The 15,761-nt window shown below is 36.8% G+C and overlaps 1 long non-coding RNA gene across 1 annotated transcript; it reads right to left on the reverse strand.

The window, feature by feature from the left end:
* Positions 1–4,107: 4,107 nt before the first annotated feature.
* LOC139670514 (uncharacterized) lies at positions 4,108–15,596 on the reverse strand. Its single transcript, XR_011697495.1, has 2 exons — positions 15,405–15,596; positions 4,108–7,804 (listed from the first exon to the last, which is right to left on the reverse strand). It is a non-coding gene; the product is annotated as an uncharacterized lncRNA (long non-coding RNA).
* Between the last annotated feature and the right edge of the window lie 165 nt (positions 15,597–15,761).

Raw genomic sequence — 15,761 nt, forward strand, 5'->3', positions numbered from 1 at the left:
AATTTAGAGTTTAATATATACTATAGGACTTTACCTGGTCTTTATGAACTATTAATCCTCACAATGAGATTGTTAGTAGAGTTTGCCACAATATTCATGCTTGCAGATGCAATCCTTGCTAAAAATTGTTCTTCAGTGTGGACACATCATTTGCTTGATGCAGTTTTCTGTATACAATATGTATTCATATGATTAAAAACACTTATCTCCGCTCAATTATATATCCATAAAATAAAGAGAAGTAATTTAATGTCTTCTCAAAGCGCATTTCACCTGTGTGATGGAAATAGTGTTTCAGTTGCCAACTCAAGAGTTAAGAGAACAAGAAGTGACATAATCAGTTGGTCCATGTGCCCTTTAAGCCATTGTTCTGCACATTCTCTCATATGTAATAGAATGCATTATTTAATTAAATAAGCACATACACATTTGTCCTCAGGAAAAGTGTACATTTGCAAGCTATAAAGGAAAAATATCCTTTTGCAGAATCCAATTAATTTCTGAATGTAATTTGTCTGCATATTTGGGTAGGGTTTTTTTAAACTGGCCTGGTTAATTATGGTAATCCAGTAGTATTACTCTGTCTTCACTCTGATATTAAAAGCATGTTTCTATTTGAAGAAACTTCTTTTTATTTTTCTCCCTGGGAATGTATGTGGTTTGTATGGGGTTATAAAAGGATATTTGTAAGTCTTGGTTAATTTTTCTTGTCAGTAGCCTTGAGGGGAGAAAAGGGATTTAATAAAATGATTTAACATTAACGAAGCAAGAATTAAGGTTCATATTATTCTTAAGACTACTTCGTTAATGAAATTAACTCATCTGAATGAAATTAACAATATTAAGCCTTCTGATTGCTAATTAGTTTGTGTGTTGTCAAAATGGATGTCCATGCAGTCTGAATATTACAATTTGAGCTAAGACTAGAACTTTGATTTGGAGGATCAGTCTTCTAATTTAAACAACTGACAACTCATATAATGCAAAGGCTGCTTCTGACAATATAATCTAGCAGTTCATCCAATTCAAAAATGCATTTTTCTGTTAACAAATATGTGAGTTTTAACACTTTGCCGCAAGCAATGTCCTTTGATTATGTTTGCATAGCACTTAACACTTGCAATCTCATGGCACTCAGTTACAGTAGCTTTTCCATTTATGGCATAAAGAGATAATTTTCAATTGGTCTAGAGCAGCAAGACCTGGGACAGGGTTACAGAGGAATTCAATAAACCCTGAAAATTCAAATCTAAACTGAGACTTTGTCCTTTATTCATCAGATATCACAAGTTATTGCAACAGTTCTTACATAACTGGCAGCAGGTGCTGTAATACATAAACAAACTGTATTGGGCTAAGAGAAATGAAGAGTCAATGTCTTAACTATGAAAGTCTTTACTTTCATGAATTTGTGTTTACTCCTGAAGAAGAATTATCTTTTTTTGGTAGTAGAAAAGCAGAGTTTTACAGAGTTTCAGTGTTAGAGATACCTTTTTTGCCTGTCCAGATGTTTAACATTTGTACAGAAGCAAGTGAATGTTCAGATTGCTGTGAATTTTAAAATTGTCTCAACTACCTATTTGCAGAAGTAGCCTCCAAAATTGCATTAAAAAAAAAAACAACAACCAATCTTAAGTACATCATGCCATCCAAAAAGCAACTTCTTCTAGAAGAAATTATGCATAAATCTCTGGTTTGTATGGAAGCTTTTGTTAATCTGCTTTTGTAATTATCTTCCTTTTCTCTTAGTCTACATGTCAGTGTATATCCAGTGAGCCAAAGTGCATCTACAACCAAAAACAAAGTTCTACATCTAAACCAAGGAGACAGTGCAGAGAATCACATTTCACACAGGATATATCAGCAGGAGGAACTGTAAATGCCAGTGTACATTCCCAGTGGCTCAGTGTTTCTTCTTCTGTTAAATCTTTCCCTGTTATAAAGTACAAATAATTTTTCAGCTCTGCTCTTCAATGCTCATCAGGCTTTCCAGAACAATTGCTGCAGCATTCCATGATTAGTCAATGCTCTCAGAGTGGGTGGCGTCATGTGGGCTTACAGGGGACAGCCGCTGGGAGTGGCAGATAGTACTGGGCAGCTGACAATCCAGACATCAGCAGGTCGCCATGAACTTTACATGGATATTTCCCTAAGAACCAGCAGAACCTTAGCCAATTATTTCCCAGAGTTTGAATCTGGGATTTTGTGGTCCACAGCCTGGGGCAGCAGTCTTTGCTGTGCATCATTACCTTTTCTTTATCCTCTTTAATAAATGAGAAATAAAACACAGTGAATTACAGGATTAAGCAGGTGAACCTGTGTTCTGCCAAGGCTGTTAAGAGCCACTGCAGAGAGGGAAGGGGATTTCATATGTGCCTTTGGATACAATCCTGTCTTTGCCTGGACTCACCTGTTACCATTTTCCTAAGAGAGTATTTCTAACCCATCATATGCCCCAGTTATTCCTGCTTGAATAACTGCAGCTTTAAAAATGCACCAGTTCCTGTTGGAATCTTTTTTGACTGCCCTACACCCTCTCTGCTCTGCCCATATTTCTCAGCCCTGCATAAAATCCTGTCCTTGAAAGGAGTGAGCCCTTCTTGCATAATGGGCTCCATGGCAGGAGAGGCCTTGATCCCCCTGTTTGAGTGTGTGTGGATGCCTGAGCTTTACAGAGACACTCATTCCCAAAGAAAGTTGGACATCTCAAAGTTAAGTCTTCATGCTTTACCCAAAAGGATTTTATATCCATCAGACTCACTGCAAACATATATTTGCCAACTATGATATGGAATATTGACTTCTGAAAAAAATTTAGAAGGCTTTATAGCTAAGTGCAAAGAACTGGCTAAATGTTCACCTTTGATGAAGATTGGAAAAAAAGGAGTTAGGAAACTGAGTTTCTAGACTTTGTCTGATACCCCACAAACACTGAAGGAGAAGGGTGAGCATATATACATAATAGCCCCTATGTTTGTAGAGCTGTGTTGGGACTTGCCTCCAGAGAGGTGGGCTTGGGACCTTCACAGAAGTCCACGCCACTCAATTCACACAGCAGTACCAGTATCAACACAAGCATAGGGGCACAACACCTAGAAGAGGCAGATACACCTGAGTCCAGCCTGCTGAAAGGGGAAAAGGCTGTAAAGCTGCAACCATGAGTGCCTCAGACTGGCTGATCTACAGGCTGAGCTGGAAAGATCAAAGGGGAAAAGATTGCACAGGAACATCAAGCAATGAAATGTCCACCCCGGTACTGCTATGAGCATTTGTTTCAAAGAACAGCTGTTTTCTATAAAGCTGACTTAGAAATTGGTATCTTCCTACTTCTGAGAGAATTCTTTCACTTCATCTTTTTGCTGGCAAAAGTACTGTTATTGCTTTACATTCCTGCCAGCCCTGCAGAGCCACCTCAGCTCTGAGGAGGTGAACCGGAGTGTATTTTGGCCTAAAGCAGAAAGGACACAGCATGATCTCAGATCCCAGGGTGGATTTTCAGTGCTGGCAGTCAAGAATCAAGATTTTATTTGTAAATTAAAAGAGAGGTCATCAGGAAAGTCATTGGAGGAAAAAAAGAAAGAAACCAATATGGAACCCTACCATGCCATTTTATAGTCTCTTCCCAGATGAGAGCACAGTTTATGGAATGTAATGCGAGTTATAAATAACTTTGTTGTTTGTTTCAGCCAAAAAGCTGTAGTTCATTTAATTAATAGAATGGATGTGTTTGTGTTATGTTACTCATTATTTTATTGTAAAATATATCTGTAATGATAATCTATAGAAAAGTTACTGCAGGGACAGGGAAAAAGGATAGTAAAAGAACTTACACAGAGTATTTCCAGTAAGCTAAATACCTGAAGATTATTGTACTTTTTGTTCTCTTAAATCAAATAACTGAGAACGAGAATGAAAAAAATCAAAGAAAAATAAATAATGGAAGAATTGTGAATTGGCAGATTTCACTTTGGAATTTAATGTTAAGAAAAGGGCCATTTATACCAATAAGCCTGGGGGAGAGGCTTAGTCATTTGCTAAATCTGTTCTACACTCAGGGTGTCCCATTGCCTTGGCTGGTGTGCAGTGCATATTCAGCAGTAAGCCATACAATATTATATCAGTCTTTAATGCTCACTTATTTCAAGCACCATTCATGAGGAATTACTATGTGATGTCAAACAGAAATGTTCACTGCAAAAGAAAAAAACATTCATTTTCAAATATTGCGGTTGAAAACACTATACAAAATCATGGATATTAAGAAAAAAAAAAAAGGTCACACTGTCCAGAAATCCAAGATGGTAATAGTGAAAGATTTGTGGTATTTCTTTGAGCCATGTAATGGTGACATTTAACTTTTACAAATCTGATGTGAGTTTTTTTCCCATTAAAAAAATAGAAATTAAGTTTTAAGAATACTAAAACATTAAGCTCTACAATAGAATTTTAACATCAGGTCACAATATGTGCAATATATTGTTTCCACCAGGAGTAAGGCAGGTAGGGGAAAAGTAAAGATGAAATACATTTTTTTGAGAGAAGAATAATAATGCAAGGGGATGTGGTTTGATTTTTAATGAATGGGTCCACCCAGTGAATATCTACAGCAATACATAGAGCAGGAAGTCATGAGCTATTTCCATGGTTCCCTAAGTGGCTGTCATTGTGTATGCGGAACAGGCATGGGGTGGGAGACTGACAGGCCTCTTCCTCACGAATCCAGAGACCAAAAACAAAGCTCTGGCCTGTACTGGGCCCAACACCATTTTCAATAAATCCAGAGATTTATTTAAATAAAGCATCTGTTGAATTCAGGGACTCAAAGGCAGCTGAATGAGATGCCGGCATCACACCCCTGGCTGTCACTACTTTCAGAAAATGGTATGTTTTGGTCATGCTTGTTTGGAGCACCACATAAACAGATCTTTCACTTATTTTGATACAGACAGTGAAGGGTATAGTGACCTGGATTTGCAGGAGCAAGGAGAAGTGACATTACAGATACACCTCTGTGACAGTTAATCACAAAGCTCTTGATGCCAAGAAAATCAATGCCATGGTTACTTGGCTACTTCCATATTTTGAAGTAAAGTGTATAACTCTAGGTCTTGAAAAGTAATCTAGAATGTTATTGTTTGATGATATGCCCATAACATTATTTCAGTTCTCTGAGTGCCACAACCACAATTTCTAGTTTGGGGAGCTCGTAAACTTGTGGTAGATATACCTTGGATCAATCAGCCAGGCCAAACAAACAAACAACAAAACATACAAAACAAAAACAAACAAAAAAACCAGAGGTAGCACATACCCTATGACAAACTCTCCCACCACAGGGTCACAATTAATATTTCCCCTAAATTGAGATAAGAGACAGTAAAAAAAGAGCACAGTGAGCAGCTTAAAGTTAATTATAACAAAGGTGTAAATTGTCACACTTCACAGACAGGCATTCTTTGGTGGGGTTTCACCCGTCCTGTCTGAGTCACACTTTCTCATCTGAGCAGCAGCATGGTTTGTACAGATAGGGAGTCATGGCAAAGGAATAAAAAACAGAGATTAAATACAGCTCCTGGCTGTACAGCTTATCTGGGTGGGAGGCCACCAGTCCTGGAGACAGCCTGAGTTGAACACCTCCCCCAGCCCCTGGGGCACTTTTCCACAGCCCCCACTGGGAACAGGGCACCCATCCTGGGTGGGGCACAGAACCAGGGTGGGGCTTCACCCAGCAGAACTCAGACCCGAAGTCAGGGGAGGGATGTGTCCTTGAATCCCATCACAGCTGGAGTTACCTGGGACCAGAGCATGACACCAATGCACAGGAACAATAAGGACCATCCCTTCTGTTGCTGTACATCATTCCTGACCCCAAGTATAAATAACTCTCCACAAAAAAAAAACAATAGAAAACCAATGGGAAACCAGTACAGTAATAAAATTAAATTACATATGAGGTGAATGCACTTCATCAAAAGGTTTTTAAATCGATTTTGAAACATCAGATTTTTAAGCATCTTCAATGAACAAACATCTTAGTTTGTAAGAAAAAAATTATTTCCTTCTGCTCAAATGTAAACACACTGATTGGTAATGAGGGCTTTGGCCTTAATAAAATGCTTCAAGGTCTTAAATGCACCTCTGCCTCTGCTGCCAGAAATATTCACAATATATTTGAGGGTTTTGCATTTCTCTACCACAGAGAGAAGACCTTTATGAACCCCCTAATTTTGGCATAGCATGAGTTCTCAAGACCAATAAAGGGAGCATGCCACAGTAATAAATCACTCAGGGATTTGCTAAGTGGAAGAATGGCAACAGAGACTTTATGAAATACAACAGGATTTTTAACCTTTTAACTTGACTAGAGTTAGCAATTTCTGAGAGTCCATGAGAGGTACCTAAGAAAAACAAGAATTTTGTTAGTAGGATGAAATTCACTGTAGAAAATCCTTACACATTCAAAATTCATTAGAAATACAAAATAATAGAGAGTTGTTGTATAATAAGCTAGTAATAAATGTGACAAAATCAGGCAAAGCAACAGAAATAAAACTCACTAATTTAAACTTAGAAGAAATAGTGCAGTATGAAACAAGCAAAATCAAAGTATAAGAGAAAGATTTCAACAGTAGTAGGGATGGTTAACATGTATTTAATTTTATTCTAAAGTTGCTCAGTATTTCTGCTACAAAATATGCAAAGCCTCAGTTGTCCTGACTGACAAATGCAAAAATGGTGCACACGATATTGCCCTGTTCTGCACTAACTGATCCCTTGTACTCAGCGTCCCACCAGCTTAGGTTTCCACACTTATTCTTAAGATAAAATTTCATGATTTTTACAAGTCTTTTAAGTCTATATGCACATATTTAAATCAGCTGGTTCTGCACAATTGCTATGAAAACCTATAAGAACAGCATGACAGACACTCAGATAGGCTCATTTAAGGCTAAAGAAGACCTGTAAGGTATATGATTAATCAAGAAAATTTAGATCTTTAGTGAACAAATGTTCTGAGCAACACTGAGTATATTCATGCAATCACAGAATCATAGAAATACAGAATGGTTTAGGTTGGAAGGGACCTTGATGATCGTCTAGTTCCAGCCTCCTTGCCATGGGCAGGGTCATCTTCCACTACACTAGTTTGCTCAAAGCCCCATCCAGCCTGGTCTTGAACACTTCCAGAGATGGGGCATCCACAACTTCTCTGGGCAACATGTTTGAGTGCCTCAGCACTCTCACAGTAAAGAATGTCTTCCTAATATCTAATTTAAACCCATCCTTTTTCAGTTTAAAGCCTTTTCCTCCTTGTCCTATCACTACATGCCCTTGTGAAAAGCCCCTCTCCACCTCACTTGTAGTCCCTTTAGGTACTGGAAAGCTTGTACAAGATCTCTATGGCGCCTTCTCTTCTTTGGGTTGAACAGCCCCATGTCTTTCAGCCTTTCTTTACAGAAGAGATGCTCCAGCCTTCTGACAATCTTCGTGGTCCTCCTCTGGACTCACTTCAACAGGTCCATGTTTCTCCTGTGTTGCGGACCCTGGGCCTGGATGCTGCACTCCAGGTGGGGTCTGAGTAGAGCAGAGTAGAGGGGCAGAATCACCACCCTCGACCTGTTGCCCACACTACTTTTGATGCAGCCCAGGATACATTTGGCTTGCTGGGTTGCAAGTGCATATTGTTGAACTTCTCATCAACCAACAACTCCAAGTTGCTCTCTCCAGGGCTGCTCTCAATCCATGCTGTGGTCAGTCTGTATTTGTGCTTGGGATTGCCTTGGTCACAACAGGTGGGACAAGTCTGGGGAGAGAGGTAAATGAGAAAGAAGTGTTGGAATCTGCTTAGGGCTTTGATATGCCAGCATCCCCCATTAGCAAGGTGGAAATACATTTTAGCCATATAGAAGTTGTTGAAGTTATACTTCTTGTTATTATTCACAGGAGTCTGTCAGTTTTCAAGGTTGAAAGAACATAACTTTTTTTTGTATCAAAGAAATTGCATTATTTAAGCAAAAAAGGCAGTGTATGTCTGAAGACAGAAATTTCAGCAATTTGATGATGGGATCATTTAATCCTTGTTGGTCTGTTGGGAGTACAAGTGAGGACAGTGTAGCCAATCTCATTCCTGTTAATTTACACCATCTCATCTCTGACAAACCAAAAGCCATAGAGAATAATTTGTCTGAGCCTGTTCCAAACTAATCTTTTAATGTCTTCTCTATTTATGAAAATCCTGAGTTCTTTAAAGCACATCCATATGTTTTGAAGACATTTAAAAGAAGTAAGTTACTTACTAGAACTCATTCTAATAATCGGGATAGAGCATAGAATTTTTTGCATTTTAATAACTGCATTCATTCTTCTACTATTTCTTTACCTAGATATATTCCATTGGAGCTGTTCTAAGCACTACAATAGTTGCTTGCTTTCACATTCTTATTCTGGTAAAAACACAGGCATTTTTGTAATTCTCAGTTACATTTTAGCATTTTAATTTGTTTTCATATAGGTCAGGATTTTTCAGTCTTCATACGTAAGACGTATAATTGTTCTAACACGTAATTAAGAATACTGAATTGAAGGATATCAATATAAAATACATCTGAACAATAAATGTTGGATCTTATCACTTCTCCTGTTCTGCTAGATTTCAACATTACAGAGAAATTTCCTATACTGGAGATATCTGAGTATTTTGCAGTAGCATCTTCTTTTCTCTCCTTAGTAGTCCCAAGAACATGGATTTCATTCCTTTATTGTTTTGTTCAGGTGGCTGCATTCTTCATGCCATTTATTCTGATGAATTTTGAAGGGCTTGAAATATGGTTAAAATGCAAATTTAAATGGTAGGTCAACCCTGAGAATTCCCTTTTGATTAAAAATAGGGCTTTTCATTATTCTAGGAAAAAAATAGCAATATTAAATTATTTTAACATAGCTGTAGGCATAGGTCTATTGAACTACCCAGATTCAGTGCCTATTCTCTCTTGAAGACAGATAGAAGTGAGAGGGTGACAAAGTCTTCTTAAGGGCAGCATGTGTCTGCCTGACATTATGTTGTGGGGGAGGCTCTGCTGGGATGTAAAAGAATGACAAAGTGTTGCTCATGTTTTCTGCAAAATACAGAGCTTTCTACTCTGAAGTGTAGAAGGTATTTGCTACTGGTGATTAAACTGGACAACACTTCACAGGTTTTGCAGGCAGCCAGTTCTAGGGTGGTCACATAATGATATTGTTTTATTATTTTTGTAATATTCTACATAAGAAACCTGTAGGTGTAAAGCCTCACTGTTTCCATAAACAGTGAGCATCTAGATGCATTATGGCTCATTTTAGCATACCATCTCTAGACAATCATAAATGTATGTATAAGTTTGCATCCATGTGAATCTCTACATTGCACACCCAGTGTAAACTCTTCCTTTCTTCATAAAATGGCGGAGATCTTAAAACATTCCTGATAAATCAGGAAGTTGTTCAGTCCAAGTAGGCTAAAGTAGACTTGGAAGAAAGAGCAAAAAAAAGTCAACCCAATTGCATATGAGCCATTTAGCAGAGCTAGCAGCCTTGTCTCTATGTTTTCCTCTTCCAGGTCATCCCAATGGACTTGATATGGAGGGAAAGGAAGCTTGCAGGTCAGAGTTGTGTACAGTTCCCAAGATGCTCATATGATGCTTCTGTGCTCAAGTTACAGCATATAGCCAGCAGATAAGACTTTTCACATGTCTCCCAAGGAAGTTGTTTCACAGTGATGAAAGAAAGTATAGAGACAACTTCATGTGACAAAATAGAATACTTGTTCCCTTTTCTATCAGTCTTAGTTTATGTGAGAAAATAGGTGTTTCCCCTCTACAAGTGAAATCTGTGAAGAGTCAATATGGTTGCTGAATATTAAGAAACTAACAATGCAATCACTTAATTCTCCTTCCAAGAGTAAATTCTGTCATGAATTGTTGGGTAAAGTGTAAGAAAGATACAGCAGCAAAAACTTCACTGCAGGAGGTATAGCAACCCACTGGATATTATCAAGAACTTGTTATAGGTGCTCCATAAGTGACTTGAAGTTGAAAATGAAAACACTTAAGTATAAAAAACAATCGGTAACTTTATAAATACAATGATGTTTTGTTTGTGCAAAACAAGAAAAGCCAGCTCAAATAAAGATAAATTGAAGGGACACACATTACCTGACAAAATTCAAGATGCAGAGGAAGAATGAAGACGAAAGTGTAAAATGTCTAAAAGTGAGATAAAAGACTGTTTTAGAAGAAAACCTACTTCCAGCTTTAACTATATTCATATAACTCTACTGAATATCTTATGGTGAACAGCAGTATTATTGCAAGATTTCAGATCATCAGGCCCAAACAGGACACATGAGTTTCCTGGATTAATGGGGAGTGTAAGGATTCACAGTGACATTTAGGAGGAGCTCAACAGTGTGTTTGTCACTACTTTTGTTATAGTGAATTGGAGAGTTATCCAAACTTACATTTTGAGCCAATAATCATAACACAATGAAAATACCATCTAGTAATACATTGATGTATGTAGCATCAAGTTATGCTGCTCTTTGTTATACAGTATGGCAAAATATTTTTGAAACACAATTTGGAATCGATAAATGTTTACCTAATATTCATGTGTATTTCTTCAGAAACATTTGCCGTATCTTAGAAGCAGCATATCTGCAATGTGGTGCAGAGGTTGCTATGGTGAGTTCACATCTCTTATTTAATCCTGTACCTGAGTAAATACACATTGTAACAATCTCTGTTAAAGGTGCTATTAGTAAAGTTATGTCAGCATTTCTACAAAAATACTTGTTTTTCTATTATGATTCGGCCAAAAAACAAAGTATTCCTAAACCAAATTCAGAGAAGCCTTCATACTCTTCCAGTGTTATTTTTATCACAGCATCAATAACTTTCTAAAGTCTTCTTTCATAAAAATCAAATTTAAAAACCAATGCATTTGTTTCTATTCTTTACTAGTTAGTGATTTTGATTACATTTCTGTGATTTTTCATTTAGTAAAATCTTCAGGAAAATTTGGGTGTTAGTTTTCATTTCACTGTTCCAGTTGGTGCCAGTGAGCATTCACTCAGGCATTAATTGCAGTATTTGTTTTACAGCCTTTCTGTACAGCCTTTCTGTATAGCCCTGCTGCACTGTCTGACTCCCATAAAGACAATTCTGTATAAAGGAGAACCAGGTAGTCAGTTCTTGTATTTAATGATTTAATTTAACTAAATAGCGTCAGAAATGTAAGTTGTAGATTCTAGAGTATTCTTTTTGAGCAATTATTTGAGTCACTCTCCAGGATAACACATGAGAAAGGTGTGCTTAGTTGCAAGTAATCAAATACTTTTATCTTTCAGACACTTGTTTAGTTTTCTAGTCATTTACCTTGAAAAAGACTGAGTAACTTTTTGAGAATATTTTTCTCTATGTATGTGTGTATGTCAGGATAATTCTTACACTGTACATTTGAATAAATTTGTAGATTTACCCGATTAAATGTTTTGCTTCCATGGGCTTTTTTTAACCAACTTGTGTGGGAAGTGTCTGTATTTGACAAAATCTGTTACAACAAATAATTGTATTTTTCAAACAAAACTGTCACAAAAGTATTTCTAAATACATATATGTCTACTCAGACTGTAAGTTTTAAGTACTTGGGTGGAAAAATCAAAGTTTACAATAAAAAGTTAATTAAGTCTATCCTCTGGCCCTTAAGGGCTGATTATTATACTAGGACTTGCATATGTACTTGCACGTTGACCTTGTGAAGACTGTACTTTTAAACACAACACTTTCTTCTGTGTTTCACATCAGCCAGTAAGAGTGGATGGTCATTAAGGAATTGCCTGAACAGTGTGGCTGAACAAACATATCTTTCTCGTAAGTCAGGAAGAACATGGTTGGATGGAGAAATTCAAACAGATCATAAATGTGCACCATCAGCTGGTAGTGAGAAGGGAAGGATATTTTTTGAGAATTTACTCCAATTACTCCAAGTCAGAAAGAGAGAGATGTGATGTGTTTCAGATGTTGCCCTGACATAAATCGTGGACACTGGATTTTTTACAAAAAGGCCTTTAAATCAAGCCCCTTCATGTTAAATGGAGTCATAGACATCCTTGAAACTATTTTGATGGTGTTTAGGGAGTTTAAGTGCTACAGTATTTGGATGTTACTGTCCAACTTGTTGCTCAGTTCCTGCATAGTACAGAACTCAAACTCTACAAAATGGACCATCACAGCACTAGAACATGAGAAATGCCCTTTCAATCTTCTGCTTTAAGGCCTTCATTCCAAATACAAACCAATATATGACATTAGGGTCAAAAGCTGCAACACTAAGAATTTTACAAAATACTATTGAGTAACTTAAAGGAAGGCATAGTAGAATATAATGAATTTTACTTTTCTTCTGGCACCTTCCTATGAGTAGAACATCATGAAAGAACTAGCCTACCAACTTTTCAAAAGAATTGTCACTATGAAGACTGGTAATTCATCTTTTTTTTTTCCTATTTGGATCCTGTATTCATGTTTTCTATACCAATTATCTTCAGTTGTACTAATCAATATACAGAGAAATCCTCCTAAGACAGCAAGTCGGCATATTCTTTCTTTCTCTTTCTATCTCTTTCCTTCACCTTACATAAAAGAACTGGAGCAAGGAGAACTGGAAGGAAAGGACTAAGTTCTACATTTAAGGAACTTCACTGGAAAAGTTTTCAGACTCCGAGGATGAATACCCATGTAATACCAGCAGGGTAAAACATGGCAGCTCTGTACATCTCATGCATGGTAAGATACAGATGAGTTCTTCAAATAAATGGATCCTAGAAAACAACATCTGAGCTGTCTTGAAAAAAAAAAAAAAACAACAGAAAACAAGGTGATACACCGAGCAATGTGCTTAGAGCAACCTCCCATCATCCCTTAGGAGGTCAGAGTATGCATGTTAAAACAGTTGACACGTCTCTAGTTTCCACATCAATATTACCATCAGAATGCATTCAAAGTATTCCCTTGAGACGGGAAATGTATAGAATAAAAGACCTAGAAGAAATTGAAAAAATCTTGATCCATGCTTAAAAATTTGTACCAGCATGATACCATTTATTGTATGTATCACTTTTCTGAGGCAAAATGGTTTGATTTAAAATTATTTATACATACTTATTGCTCTTGGTTTTTTTGTAAGTACAACATTTCTCAGTGAAACTCATTGGTGGCTAATTATTGATGTTACCCTCTCTATTTTTATGACAGAAAATTAATCAGAAAAAGCTGGAAATATGATTTTGTGTATTGCGTCTTTATGAAAAGTTTTATGGATCACCAATGAACCACAGATTCCAGATCTGGAAAGTCATGTAACGGACACTCTTGGTGCATAATTTTACATGATTTTATTCTGCTCCTGTAAATTATTAGCAAAAATTCAGAACTACAGTATGATAATTTTCATCATTATCCAAGTGTGTAAAGTTCAGATAAGGAAAAAATTCATCATCTAGTCAATATTTTGAATTTCACTTTCCAATCATGGAAAGCACAACCTTGTGTGAAAGATCACAGACCATACCATGCATAAGAGTTCAGAATTTGAAGGAAGGAATAAAAAAAATTAATTCAAGAAACATATAAAAGTTGTTTAAAAATATTGCTTTAAGGTCAAATGTCCAATTAAAAGAAGAAAGCTCATGCAGCTTATTAGCCAATCAAAAAATTCTACAAACACTAACTGATTTTCATAAAATCATTGTGAAATATGGAGGAAATTACTATCATAGTTTCCTCCTCATCAGGACTTGAAAAACACGTCCCATATCACTACACTGGTGAGTCTTGCAAGTAGTACTAGTAGTCAAGATTACCATGTGATCTTGGTGATTCACACCCATTTTGCTTCAAGGCAAATTTCAACTCAAAATCAATAGAAAATTGCAAAATATCACCAAAAATATTATAATGTCTTCTTGTCTTTCTAGCTATCTAGAAATTACCTTAATTTACAAAGCACCTGTGATTCTTAATAAGCTCATTTTCTCTTTTTTTAATTTATCTGACGAATGCAGCTTAAAATTTAAAAGTCTGGGGTTTTTTCAGCAATTAGTGCTAAAGTTATTGTAGAGATTGAGAAAATACAGAATAAATTATCAAGAACCAAAAAATTCCACTATGAAACTAAAAGTTGAAAAGAATAATTTGAGGAATAAACCTTTGCTCCTCAAGCTCCTTTTTTACACTGAATAAATTAATGGATGACAAGGCTACTCAGTCAGATCTTCCTTTGCCAGTAATAAGACTTTAGCCTGAATAAGTGTCTCAGGATTCAGCCCAGGTTTCTACTTTTTGTCTTATTGCCTACAAACTCCAAAACCAGTGAAAATATAGAGCAAACAAAAGGGTAAGTGGCTGATGGACATTTTTAGTATTGTTTGAAACAGGTTTCACAGAACTTCATCTTAAAAGCATGTCTTGTACTTCTTTATTTCTGCTTTACTCTGGAAAATATCATTTTACTCTAAGAATGTTTATTTTTGTGATAGTGTACCATTAGATAGATCTTCCTCCATGTGAAAGTGAAGGTTGTCACATGTATAACTGCTGCCACAGGAGAAGACGCAACATTCTGAGTCAAGTCCTTTCTGACAATTTACATCATTGGCCAGTGGTGGAGGAGATGACTGACACCAGCTCAGTCATGTTCATTACTGATTCTTTTGGTTTTGGAGCTATAATAATGGCTGCTAAAAACAGTTCCAAGGGAGAAGGAGCACTACAGAAATTTCTTCAGCTAATTAAACTTAAGTGTTGACAGCCTGAAGGGATTCCCATTCAGATACTGGCAGAAGAAAAGCTAAAACAGAGGCCAGAAAGAAAGTTTGAAATGTGACTGACTCAGGAGACACAGACTTTCCCCTTCAGGTCAAAGCATCAAACTCAGCCCAGAATGGAAGCAATTGAAAAATCTCTGATTTCACTGTTGCTGTTCAGAATGCTGCATGAAATTTAGTGATAGCTAGTCCAGCTGCACACTTCGAAAAACCCATGTTATAGTTGTCAGTTGTTCACAGGTTAGCATAAATCAGAACCGGATCTGAAACACATCATATAACTGGAATTGGAGTGATAGTCTAAATACAAGTAATACTTGTTTCCTCTTGCCAAAGTGGTGAAGCTGGAGTAGGAGATCTTAAACAGTAAGCCAAATATGGAAAGAAGGAGCTCTGTACCCAAGCACTTCTAGAAATAGAAGTATATTCATTTTCAAATAGAAACGCCATGAGCAGTACACACAGACATTGAATCTATACAGGAAATGGATGTTTCCCACCATCACAAATAAATAGGACTATAGAAAGTATATTTCTCACTTACCACATAGCACTACTTGCAATAACAAAACAAGTTTTATCTTCTGAGTCTCCTTGTTTTGCTGGAATGGAGGTGGGGAAAAATCCAGTTCAGTTCATCAACATGTTTAAATAGTCTCTTTGAGAAAGGATTCAGAAGCAAATATGTACCCTTGCACTGGGCAGCTGCTCTTGTGGATTTCCAGTTAAGCAAACATCTATTGCAAGGTATGTCTCGTAATGAGGTTGTTTTCTCTAGGCTTTTTCTAGGGTCATGGTCATCACCTGGGAATTGTGATTTTCAGATTTACAAAATTACTAGTCGATATGTGTGTAAATTTACACAATAGCATAACAAACCATAGCGGTGTATGAATCTGCA

The sequence above is a fragment of the Pithys albifrons genome, chromosome 3, assembly GCF_047495875.1.
Source record: "Pithys albifrons albifrons isolate INPA30051 chromosome 3, PitAlb_v1, whole genome shotgun sequence".
NCBI lineage: Eukaryota > Metazoa > Chordata > Aves > Passeriformes > Thamnophilidae > Pithys > Pithys albifrons.